The 12,942-nt window shown below is 46.2% G+C and overlaps 1 protein-coding gene across 4 annotated transcripts in view; it reads right to left on the bottom strand.

Annotated features, from left to right (window-relative positions):
• Nucleotides 1–269, bottom strand: part of PHF3 (PHD finger protein 3) — a 98,975-nt gene extending 98,706 nt beyond the window's left edge. For 2 of the 4 annotated variants that reach the window (XM_090034518.1, XM_090034527.1), the window contains exon 1: nt 148–269. The gene's annotated coding sequence lies outside the window, so the exon portion shown is untranslated. The remainder of the gene's footprint in view (nt 1–147) is intronic. The other 2 variants (XM_090034542.1, XM_090034550.1) reach the window with 2 other exon arrangements.
• Between the last annotated feature and the right edge of the window lie 12,673 nt (nt 270–12,942).

Below are 12,942 nucleotides of genomic sequence, written 5' to 3'. Positions count from 1 at the left end.
CGCGGCCCAGGCCGCCGCTGGGGAAGGGGCGGGGCCGGCGCCGAGGCAGGCCCAGTCCCAGGCGCGGCCAGGCCCCGCCACCCCCCCTCCCCTACGCGGCCGTCCAGCTCCCCCAGCCCCCACTCACCGCCCCTCGCCCGCACTCACCCGGCTCCGCCGCCCGGCGCTGCCCCGGGCCCGAGGCGCAGGGACGAGGCGGCGGCGGCGCGTGCAGGTCGCTGCCGACGCGCTGGCCCCCCTGCCCCTCCCCCTCGTCGGCCCCAGGGGTCGGTCCCGCCCCGCCCGACGCTCGCTCCCTGCGGCCGCGCGTCCCCGCAGCGTGAGGCCCGCGGAGCCGCGCGGCGAGCACGTGACCGCGCTGTTTACGGGGGGGGAGTGGGGGAGGGAGAGAAGACAGGCACTGGGCGCGTGCGCGGTAGGCGCCAGGCGCGCAGCAAGCGGGGTTGCCCGTTGGGGAGGAGCCTCAAACGGGGCGGGGCCAAGGAGAGTTCCCCCACCTACCTAGTAGCGTTTCCCTGGAGCTGGGGGAGATGTTTCCGGTTCTGGTCGGCCTCTGACGCGGAAGCAGGCCTCACCAGATTTCCAGTCCGCCCCGGCTCCAGGAGCAGACCCGCTGCAAGAGGGAGAAAGAGGCTTCAATTTTTATTTTTTTTTAAAGCTTGATGACAGAAATCCTAGAAACAAATGATGAGTGTGCAAAGGGAGGTGGCTCTCCCCGAGGTCAAGCAGGAAACGCTTGTCAGCGTCAGCAAACCGTGTCACCGGAGATGGAAACCCGTCCTCATGGGGTGCTGGTTGTAGCCGTGTTGGTCTAAGGACACAGGCAGGCCGAGTTTGTTCTCTCTTATTAGACCAACTAAATAGTTGGAAAAAACGTTTCATGGATTTCGTGGACCTGAGAGCTGGAGGGGACCACGCAAGATCAGCAATCCAGACCCCGCGGTTCTTTGCAAGCTTTCAGGCACAAACGCCCTTTCTCAGGCATTGAGAGACTACTGCTGTTGTGAGATCTCCCCAGTGGAAAAAAGGCTGAAAGTGTGACAAGTCTGTGAAAATGGACCTGTAGGACCAGCTCCTTTGAAATGGACCTGTAGGACCTGTAGCACAATGCTCCCTTGCTGGCCCAGCATGATACAAACTGCTCAGCATTTGGTTGCAAGATAAAGTGTCCAAATTCAAGTGTGACACGTGCCTGGACCAAGTGAGGAATTGGGGGGTGTCACAGAGGTAGCCCCTGTGGCTTGTCAGTCATCAGCAGAGATCCTGGTTTTCTCTACTTAAAAAAACACAAATTCGCTGATAAATATCATGCACAAAATCCACATTTTTCCACTATTAAAATGCAATGCCATCATATATGCACATATATACCCACATCTTGGTGAAAGAAGTGGTGAGTGATGATTTTTCCATACTAAAAAATGCTCCCACCAAAATCAAATACCAAAATTGATAGGTGTCTAGAATTTACTTTGTTATAATGGATTGAGGCACTGGTAGGTTTCCGAATTGCTTTAAAATTATATTATATATTTATATACACACAATTATATATCTTACAATTTTAAGGCAATTTGGAAATCTACCAGTGCTTCAGTCCATTATAATAAACCCTAAATACCTATCAGTTTTGGTATTTGATTTTGGTGGGAGCATTTTTTAGCATGGAAAAATCATCACTCCCCACTTCTTTCACCAGGATGTGGGTCCAGCTGTGGCTGTCTCCCACCCCACACTGCTTTGTGGCACTAAGCAGCCTTCACTTGCCAGTGCCTTGCCCATGCCATTGCTTCTCATTCCTGACCACCAGTCTCCTTAGCCCTGCTGGTGCCCCTCACTTCCCACCCTCAGCCCCTTGCTTCCCCCCACAGCATCTGGCCCTGCTCTATGCACATATCTGAGTGGCACAGGCCCCCAAGAGCTGCCCCCTGGGGGAGCACACTGTAGCAGGGAGCCAGTCTATCGCATCCCCCCCAGACAAGCCCTCCACAGCTCCATCCTACTCCCCAGCCAGACGTGTAGCCACCCATTCCCACCCTGGCCCCTGCCCCCAGGTCCCATGCACCACCCCAGCTAGGCAACTCCCTCCCTCACTATAGGGACCTCAATCCCCCCCCTTCCCCAGACTTGCCTACAGGGACCTGCTCTCCACACTGCCTGGCTGCCCCAAGCATGTGTGTGCATGGACATGTGGCGTCCCCTGCCTGATCACCCTCCTCTCACTCCCCCTCCAGCCCCTTGCCAAATGGATCTCTTCCCCTTGCTGGCTGACAGCCTGCTGTTTCCCATGTTTTTCTTCTTTAAAGAAAATCTGAGTTTCTCCTTAAAATGAGAAAATCCATGTTTTCCTGCATTTTTCTGTGGCACATGGAAAACCCAGATCCTTGATCATCACCTTGGCCATGCCTAGCAGGAAACTGGCCAGGCAGATGCTGTTCAGTATAGGATACAGAAAATGCATACAGTCTCAGAGAAGTCCAAAGTCAGTGCACCAAAGAGGGTGCTGAGGGCACCAAAGTGTGGCGACAGCGGACGGCAGCCCGAGAAGGATATGAAAGAACCTCCCCTACCTCTTCCTCACAAAAAGAGCACACTGTTGCTGCTGCAGCTACCACTGGGTCAAAACGGTAGACAGAGGTGCTTGTGGCCAGGGCCCCATGCACAGGCATGCTACACTTTGACAGTCCACATGTGCAGTGCTCTCCCAGACAGGATCTCCAGGCAGATCCCACCATTGTTCGCACTGGGAACAGGGACAGACAGCAGAGTGGCATGCCCACCAGTCATTGCTGTCTACAGCCAGAGAAACAGGCAGTGATAGATGGGACCTAACTTCTTGTGTGCAGAGGTGGTCTTCTAGGGCAACAGGTGCATCTTCGGGGAGAGCAAACTTTCACTTCAACCAAGAGACATGAAGCAAAATGAACAGTGGCGGCAGCAGGAGGAGCCCAACCTGGGGCAAATCCCACTCCCCCACACAACATGCCCCATTACCAAAGAATGTGTGTATCCAGAATTGGGCTCCTCAGTCACCCGAGGACCCATCAAGCCTGATGGATGTCATCCTCAACTCCGAAGGACTGCTGATGATCTCTGAAACTAGCGTTTTCACTCTCTTACATCCCCCACTGCCCTAGAGTAAAGAGGAACTGTGGGGGAGCACAGGTGCACTCTCTCAGCTGCTTAGCAAGCATGAATGCCTTGTGCCCCTAGAGGCTGAGTGGGCCACGGTGAGCTCCTGCAGGCAGCAGCAGCACTGTTAGCAGTAGGAGCATGGTGGTGGTAAGTGGGGAGCGCTGACCAGCAGTTGGTGACCACCCACAGATGCTGCAGGCAGCGTCGGCAATGGCCAGCAGCAGTTGCAGGCTGCCCACAGACACCACCAGTGATAGAAGGGGGAGGGGTGCTGAGTGGCAATGGCCCGGAGGTGCCGCCGGCAGTGTCAGTGGTGCCCTTTCGCAGGGGGTGTACCACCACACTCAAGGGGTGCACATGCACCTGTGTGAACCTCCTATGCATCGCCAATGTTAGCAAGCCCTTCAGAGACAGCAAAGCAGGCAAGCAAAAAAGCAGGTGTAGGAGAGCCTTCTTTATCAGTTCTCATTTTTTGCTCAAGGATGAACTCTCTCTTAACTCTCCAGTCTCTTGAAGAGTGAATTCTGGAGACAACCTCTCACCCCTGTAATCTACTCTTAGTCCTTTATTGGTACTAGTCAGTGCTTCAGGTATGAGTGTCACCCTTGTGTTCTGTCCCTCAAACTTAGTTTCCTGGTATGTATGCGATACATGTTGGCCCCAGATGCAGTCAGTTGTGCCTTTGAAAAAAAACACTCCTGGGATGTCAAGATGTCGTTCAGCCCCAAATCCTTCTCTGCCTTCAGCTACTTAACCACACAGAACCAGCTAAGATTTGGCAGGGGCCACCTCCTTGATCTATAGCACCTCAGCTTTATGTGCCTCACCTGGGTCTTGCCAGCTCAAGAGGGGATCTCATCAGCTCAAAAGATCACCCCTGTTAAATGCTCAGAAAAGATAGATTCCCCCCCCCTTTTTTTTTTTAAATAATAGATCTCGCCTTTCAAAATGTAAATCATTGCCAGGAGGGATGTGGCTCAAGTGCCCTGACCAGGTCTGTGACAGCCTTTCAGATGCTAATTCTCAGGATTAGCTCTCCTCAGCCAATAAGGCTTTGAGTTTCTGAGGTGCACAAGAAATACATTACTTAGGGAGCAGCACCTGGCCTTATTATAACATACAAGAGACTTGATATCAAATACCACAGTGTGTAAAAATATAATGATGATACAGCTGAAGGCAGCTTAGTGCCGTCTATCTGTAAAGGCCACACATGCCATATCACTAAAACTCAAGAAAACACGCATAATATCCCACGGACCTCTCAAAACATTGTAGGGTCATGACAGTATTGCCCATCTCTTCTTTAAGTGCAGTCTTTTTCTTTGTGTTCACATGCTCCAACTAGGAAATTTCAGCCCCTTTCCCTAACCAGCTTTCTTTATAAAAAATATTGTCAATCATGGTGGAGCTGTAATGGACAGTGACATACTGGCATATAACGGAGGCTGCACAATCAAGTGCAGATTTTTTTCTGTGCTTCAAGTCCTATAACTTCCCTTCCCACCTGCCCCCTTTCCCCCCAAACCTTTTGATATTCTTTTTAAGTTTTGATACCAAAACCAGTTGGGTAAATAAACTCACCGATGCTAGATATATTATCCTTTCCCTGGTTGATATTTACCATCTTATGCAGAAAAGAATTGTATTAGTACTCTGGACAGTGATACCACACTGGGAGTTTGTGTTCAGCAAGTGTATCATGAACATATTCCTTCGTCCCGACAGTCTTTTGGATCTGCTTTCCCCAGATACGGTCCCTGTATCCTGAACACGTGATCAATATTCTTTGTTTTTAAGTGCAAGGCGTTCGATTTTGTTACATTAAAAAAGAGCCCCGTTTAATTCATCTATACAAAACCTGGATTGCTTAAGAGAGGTGGTACTCTCACCTTCCCTGGAAATCTTCAAGAGGAGGCTGGATAGGCACCTGGCTGGGGTCTTATGACCCCTGCCACCCCCAGTGCTCCTTCCTGCCTACGGCAGGGGGTTGGACTAGATGATCTGTCTAGGTTTCAGATTCACTGATTCTATGATTTGATGAGTCTATGATTCACTATCTATAAATTCCTTCAACTAAAAAACACAGTTAAAAAAAGATAAAAGCCTACATCTTAAAATCTGAGTTAAATAATAAAGATGCAGTCTTACATGCATCATAGTGGTTGCATCCATCCTTCTAAACGCGTCTTTATTTGAGGTTTTGTTTTTCTTCCTTCTCAAAATTGAGAATCAGAAAATTGGTGTAAATCTCTCAGACTTCCCACAATTTTTGCTCAAGATTAGCACCCTTTTTAATATTGGCTTCTTCTTTCTCCCAGTACTCCAGCATTTTTTCTTCTCACCAACATGTTAAGTTACCAAAAAATATTTAAAAATGTATGTGTACATACAGATATAAATAAAGCAATAGTTCAAGGCATTCCATGGACATTAAATTTAAAGCATCTTGGTTACAAACACCAGGCCCTGCAGATTTAAAAGTACTTAACAGTTGCCATTTAACATTCTTCCTACTTATTACTGGAACAGGAATTATTTATACAAGACGTGTTCCAACTTTTTAGGGGGAAAAAGACCCTGTTTACTAAGCACCTAAGTAACAAGACCAAGCCAGTAAAATGCAGTTAAAATTCACTGCATCCCACTACTGTCCTATCTGGCCAAATTTACAATTCAGCCAATTATTTAAACACCTAAACATCCTAACAGTCACAAACATGACTACATGGAGGGGATTGATCTGTATAGAATGCACAAACTCTACTTCTTCACATTCCCTTTTCCTCCAGCAATTACATCTTCCCACCACATTTAGATCAAGCTCACACCGTCTTCTCTCTGCTGCCACAGAATCATTGTCATCAATCATGAAGAATCATGCATCCCAGCAAGGGCTGAAAATGAGTGTAAATAACTACTGCAAAGCAATCAATTTAATAGAACAGTTGTAAGGAAAGGAAAACCCGTTTTATTCTGGTTATGAATAGGAAATGTGAAGGAACAATAAGTATATATATGATGGATAAAAATTAATATTGGTAATATAGTGTATTGGACCAACTGCATGGTTAGGATAAGCAGACACAGCAGCTAAATAGCAGATATAATAAGTCTGTGTAAAACTCCATATGTAAACAAAAACAGGCTAAGAGAAATTATCTGGTAGCCTACAAGCAGGAATGATGCAGTAAAAACCTGACAACAGAGGATCAAAATTGTTCAGGCCTATCATTATCACCTCTAAGGTGCAGGGGTTACCTAGTATCAAGTAGCCATGAAGTCATTGTCTATTTTCCCTAGTACTTAGTATCTAATAAACTAATGAATTTCTGTCCCCAGGCTCATCTTGGAAGGAGAGATTTCCTCTGAGCACAAAACCCTACTGTGCCTGCAGTGTCTGCCTGAGCTCCAGCCAAGGAGCAGGAGGGGCCAGCTCTGCTGTGGAGCAGAGAGCCCTGCACAGCACAGAGAGCATGCCAGGATGCTGGGGGACTCAGGTTTTTCTTAAACTAGTGAAAGGGCTGGGATAGACATTGCATAAACCGGTTTGACCTTAATCAGTTAAGTCTAATAAACCTGGTTGAATGTAGTTTTTCAAATTGGTTTATATGCATTGAACATCTGTTCTGTTACAGATTTAAACCAGTTTCTGATCACATAAACCAGTTTGTGTGTAATGTCTGTTCTTAGCTCTAGGGAGGTAGACAGTAACTCCTCAGGTTGGCTTGCTGATGACTGAGACTGCTCACTGCCTGCAGTTTCAGTTAATATTCAATACTTAAGGTTTTCTTGAAGGTTTTGCATTTGCTCATGTTTCCCACCCTGTAATAAACTGTTTTAGCTGAACTTGCTTGCAAGGGGGGAAGTTTGTTAAGTTTAGAAAACCCAGGTAAATTTTATTTCCCCATGTTTCTGGGTGGGGGCTCTAGTTAAACCCCTACATTTGACCCTCACTCTTGTTACTGCCATCTAGTGCCTGACAGAAGGGTTACACTAATGTAGGAGTGTCAAATATGGCCTGCAGGCTAGATCCTCCTCATGGAGCCCTATCATCCAGCCCGCAATGCTGCTCCTGGGTCCCAGACTGAATTTCCATTTTGCAGAGCAGCCTGCATGCTACCTGTGCTGCACACAGGACCAGTCTGACTAACACTGCATGCAGCTTGCAGGTGTGATGGGACCCTGAGTTGGCTAAGACTGTGAGAGCGCAAACTCCCCGAAAGGTGAGATTCCCAATTAAAGGGCAGTTAAATTTCAGAGATAAAAAGGCAACTTTAATAATATGAGAAAACATTACAAATAGAATTGAGGCAGACAGAACATAAAGTAAACATTCAAAACACACTATCTGCTAAGACAGACAAGGTTCTTTGGGTAAATTATATATATTTTTTATTAGACCAACTATTTAGTTGGAGAAAATTGTTCTTTGCAAGCTTTCATGCACAAACACCCTTCTTCAGGAATAGGGCATCTCCTGATGTTTGCACCTCTCCTGGGTGGAATAGAAGCATAAGCCAATATGGAAAATACAGGTCTGCAAAAATGCAAATGCATGATAGGGGAGATCAGAGGGGATGGGAGACAGTAGGTGCATGACAGGTAGGATGAGGGTAAAAAGTGGGGGAAATGTTGACCTGGTGATAGAATGTAGGTGATAAAATGCAGAGGTTACCTGGGGTTATTGGATGGCAAGTTGTAACATTTTTCACTCTTACCCCTGACCACGGTTTACTTTACAGCCCACAGCTGGTTCCAGTAGCAGAAAGGAATCCTCACTATCTCTGCAGCAAATTCCCATCTTTGTCACCAGAGGTTTCAGCTTCTCTTTTACTTCTTCCCCACTACTCCACCCTTTCCAACTGCAGTCCATGTGCAGAGGTCTACCCCACTCAGAGAGGCAACCAGACAACTTCACAGATTTCAGGGCCAGCTGCCACTTTCACAGGCTTATTGTGATGCATCCCCCTTCCCCACACCTCTGATTGGCAGAAAGGCCCTGGTGTGCACCCCACCCCCCTTGGTGGGGAGGGCTGTCCACCCCTTGCTGCTGATTGGTGGATACAGCCCCACCCCTTGCTGCTGACTGGCTGAGAGGCCTATCCACCATGTGGCCCTGCCCCTCACCACTGATAGGTTTTTTTTTCCTGCAAATTTTGTAGAGATCACCTGATTTCATGACTTCCGCAAAATACATGCGGTCCTGATTTGAATAGGTCTCTCCCCATGTGACAGACTCTCTCCATCTCCACTATCTCAGCTTCACGTCAGCAGGCTTCTGAGAGCTCGAGCAGGCTGCGGGTTCATCCTGTCTCTCCTGCTTACATCTCCTTCACCCCTCCCCGCCCCTTCTAGGAAGCCACAATTCTTAAGAAAGGGAAGCTTTCAGCAAAATCCAGATGGCAGAGTAGTTAGCCAGGCCACACCCAGCCCCTCAGGAATGCACCCATTAACCCCTTCCCCACCAGAAAAAAATAGCCTCCTCCCCTCTCCCCCCCTTTGTAACAGGGAATATTAAAACAAGTAGTACATCCAAATAATCATCTCAGTAGGGCTGGATGCCAAGTGCTGCAGGTAGCATGTGGGTAGCATGTGGGACTGGTCTAACTAATGCTATTAGCACTCAGACTGCACACAGGGCTGATCTGGGATGCATGCTGCATGCAGCATATGGAGCTAGTTTAGCACTAATGCTACATGTGTCACCCATATCAGCTCAGTCCTGTGCACTGCATTTGGTACGTGCAGCCAGTCTGTGAGTCTAGTCTAGCTCAGACTGGCCCCATACCAGTCACCCAGCCCATGGGGCTTGATGAGTTTGATAGACTTGCATGAATACAAAATTATTCCAAGGTCACTGAATGTCAGCATTAATTCTGAGCTGTAAAAAATTGGCAGTGGAGTGTTTAGTAGAGTCAGAGTGTGTGAGGAGAGATTGGAATACAAGTCACTCCCTGTATGGCCTGCCTGATAAGCCCTTTTACATGGGTTCAGATGGAAGTCTGAGACTCACAATTGCTAAAAAAGCTAAAAATCCCTAAGCCTGCTGGTGAAGTAGGGTGGTATCTAAAAAGAGCCGGGGTTGCATAGGCAAGTGAAAGACGACCAGGGGAGGAGTGGCAGCAATGACTTCTTGCCATGCAAAGGAACTGCAGGGACTCCTGGCAGCATGAACAAGCAGTGGTGACCCCTCCCACACTGCATGGGCTAGGTTGTAGCCCCCCTAGTTTAGAAAGTTGGTGTTAAACCCCTAAATTTGAACCTGGCCCTTGTTACCTCTATCTACTGCCTGGCAGAAGGGTGTTACACAGACTGTCCACCAAAGCCTGGAATGAAACTGTGGGGAAATGTCCCTACCTCCTCTTGTGCTGATCCATCTACAGCAGGGGTTAGCAACATCTTAAGAGCAGCATGTTAAATTAAGAGAGATCTGAGTCTGAAGGCAGGCCACTCTAACACCACCAGTTTCTCTGTTGCTGACATCTTGGCTTTGCAAGTTGCAGCTCTGTAGGCTGATGACTGCTGTCAGAGAGAACTACAACCTGCTACTGCTATTAGTTACAACCGTTATTAATACCAAAACTCTCCCATCTGTATTAAATTGCAAGTGTTAGTATACTAAAGTCATTCCACTGTGGAATTAGAAATGGAAAAATTGTACTCATTTCTATATGCATCCTGGTTCCCTTTTGTGAAAGCCATATATCATTTCTGGAATAGCATTACTGCTTCATTAAAGAAATGTAGTTGCATCATAATGGAAAACTTCCCTGTCTCTTTCTTGATTTTTCCATAGCCCTTTTTCTTAGGATTGCTATTTAGTACTCTCACCCTTCCCTGCCTTCTGCCTCATATTGACAAGGATTGTGAAAACTTGATGATTTGACACTTCTGCTACCTATCTGGTTCATCCTTGAGGTATCCAATTTTCTTCAGGTACATTCTGAAAGTGTTCTACTTCGCATCAGAAACTGATGCTGGTAATTTGAGCTGCTGGCACTCCCCTTATCTCCCCTTGTCTGGCAATAACCTTTTAACCACAACTGCCTCATGAAGATCTTCCCCACTGATAAGTAATATGTCACTGTTATGGAGATAGCCAGAGTGGCTGTTGGCATATTCTCTTTTTAGTGAATGTAAACAATTTTTTATCAATATTAATATTATGAAGACAACCACCAAAAAGAAAAGAACCCCCCTGGTTGCTTCGTCTATTTTTATCATGTTTGAATTAACAAAATTAAATCAAGTTATATCATCAAATTTTAAAGTATGTTACCTTAAAAACTGATATCTTTTAAAGCATTACTCTGAATTGCTCCATTAAACTCCCCCATAAAATCATTTCAACATTTGGTTTATTACAAATTTTTAAATAAAAATTAGTTAAGTATCTTATTACAGAAGAAACATTAGTCAGGATTAGTAAAACGCTTCTATGAGCACTATAAATTTGTGCACAAAGCCATACTTCTGTCCCAAACACTTTTAAGAGAAATTTAACAATGACAGATAGTATATTTTAGTGAAATGAGTATTCTAGTAGAGCTACAAAGGCCCTCCAGAGGTTATCTAGCCCAACTCCCTGCCTGAGGCAGGATCATCCCTATTCAAACCATCCTAGAGAATCCACAGTCTAACCTCTACATAAGACTACTATTAAGCCTGACACAACACAGACCTAATACCCTAACCTGCCACAGGTAAAGCAGGGGAACCATGGCAGCCAAGGTCCTTTTTTATGACATGCTGTCAATATGTTTGAGATCCCAGCTCAAGGGCCATGCCCCATTCCCCCACCCCTGCAAAGAAGAAAGCAAAGACCCCACCGTCCATGGGGTAAAAATCCTTCCTGACCCCAAATATGGCCATCAGTCTGACCCTGAACAGAGGGGTAAAGACCCTCTATCCAGGAATCTTTGGCTTCAGTCCCAGCAGGAATACTAGCACACCCCAGGCAAAGTCCCTAACCTTGGCTACAGCCACTACCCAATGCCTGAGGGAGGCTTAAAAACACCTTGACAGCCATAGCAATTTAGGGAGGTGGAGGCAAGGGCAAACAGCAAAGTCTAGAAGCATGTGAAACACTCATAGTCCAACAAAGACATAGCTATGTCTAGATCACTCCAGACCAGTGTCTATCTATCCTCTTCATTAATCCCTTTGGGGTGGGTAAGTCCACAACTTCCTTAGCAAGCTATGCCACTGTCTCAATATTCTAATTTAACGACCTGCTGTTCAATATTTGTTTTATCATTCTTCCATGTGTGAGTCTTTAGTTTTATTTAGTGAATGCTGTTTACAATTCTGTTCTGAGTACAGAATAATCAATTTCCTCAAAGGCTTTTCTGAGGGTGTACTCATATATGATCGATGCAATTCAGAAGCACCCAGAACTAAAATACTGGGATTAATGTCAAAAGTGTCCACTGGTTACAAGTGTCCAATTCTAGAAACTGTTTTTTTAACAACTTAGCATGAAATTCTCATCAACAAGCTTAGGAAATAAAAACTAGGCAAAAGTACTGTAAGGTGGATACATAACTGGTTGGATCAATATACTTAATGAGTAGTTAGGAGGAGGTATCAAATGAGATTGCCTAACTATCTATCCTAGGTCCAATATTGTTCAAACATCTTCATTAAGGATTTGGATGATGGAACCAAGCACATGCCCAGCAAATTTATAGATGACATCAATGTGGGTGAAATGCGAAACATTTGGAAGGTAGGATTAGGATTCATAATGACCTGGATAGAGTAGAAAAATGATCTGCAACCAATAAGATGAGATTCAACAATGAACAGCACAAAGTCATACACTTGGGGTGGAATAATTGCACAAACAAATACAGACTAAGGAATGCCTGAGCTAAGCTGCAGTAGTGTAGAGAAAGACCAGGGGTTACAGCAGACTACAGGCTGACTGAGCTAGCAGTGTGCTCTTGTTGCAAAAAAAGCTAACAGCATCAGTTGCAGATCAAGGGAAGTGATTCTTTGCTCTACTCAGCATGGGTAAGGACTCGCCAGGAGTGTTGAGTCCAGTTTTAGCTCCACACTTCAAGGATGTGGATAGTTTGGACAAAGCCCAGCACAAAGCTCTCATTAAGTCCCTTCTAGCCTTACTTTTCGAATCCTGTATTTTGAAATTCAATGGTTAATTGAAATAGAATGCTATTTTAAGCTTAACTTGAACTGAAGAAACTAAACCTTTCCTGAAACTGATCTTTCTAGTTTGTCACGTAGTAAAGTTGGGTGGGGAGGGGAGTTACACCATTGCAAAACATTCAGAAAGATCAGTGCAGAATACTTTTAACACCATACATTCCTATTTGAAATCTCTAGGTTTATCATGTGAATCATGTTAGCGCTTAGGTGTACAAACATCACATGACACCCTTGACAGGATCTTAAGGCACTCAAGGGTGCTATGGTTTATTACAAAGAGGCTCCATCCACACATGGTGCAGATATGTGATTCCCCAGGGACAACCAGCAACAGTGCACCACGTGCTGCTGCTAGTTGTCCCTGGGGAACACCTGTAACATCAGCCCACTGGCACATGACCAGTTATCCCAGGGGCAGTAGAGCCAGCAGCCTTATCTGGGGTCCTGGGGCTGCAGCAGCAGCAATTCTGCTTCATGGAGCCTGACCAGCAGCTGCAGCATGGCTCCAGGTGGCTCAGGTCTGCTTTTGAGCAGCATGCACTGCCTATGCATGCACCGCTCCGCCTTTTCTCCAGGAGTTTTTCTGACCCTTGGATATTTAAGGGTCAAACCCTCCCAAGAACCTTCCATGATGCT

This window comes from Crocodylus siamensis, chromosome 1 (assembly GCF_052110815.1).
Source record: "Crocodylus siamensis isolate JL-2025a chromosome 1, ASM5211081v1, whole genome shotgun sequence".
In the NCBI taxonomy this organism is placed as follows: domain Eukaryota; kingdom Metazoa; phylum Chordata; order Crocodylia; family Crocodylidae; genus Crocodylus; species Crocodylus siamensis.
The sequence above is the reverse complement of the archived record's forward strand: the minus strand, read 5'-3'. Positions and strand labels throughout refer to the sequence as shown.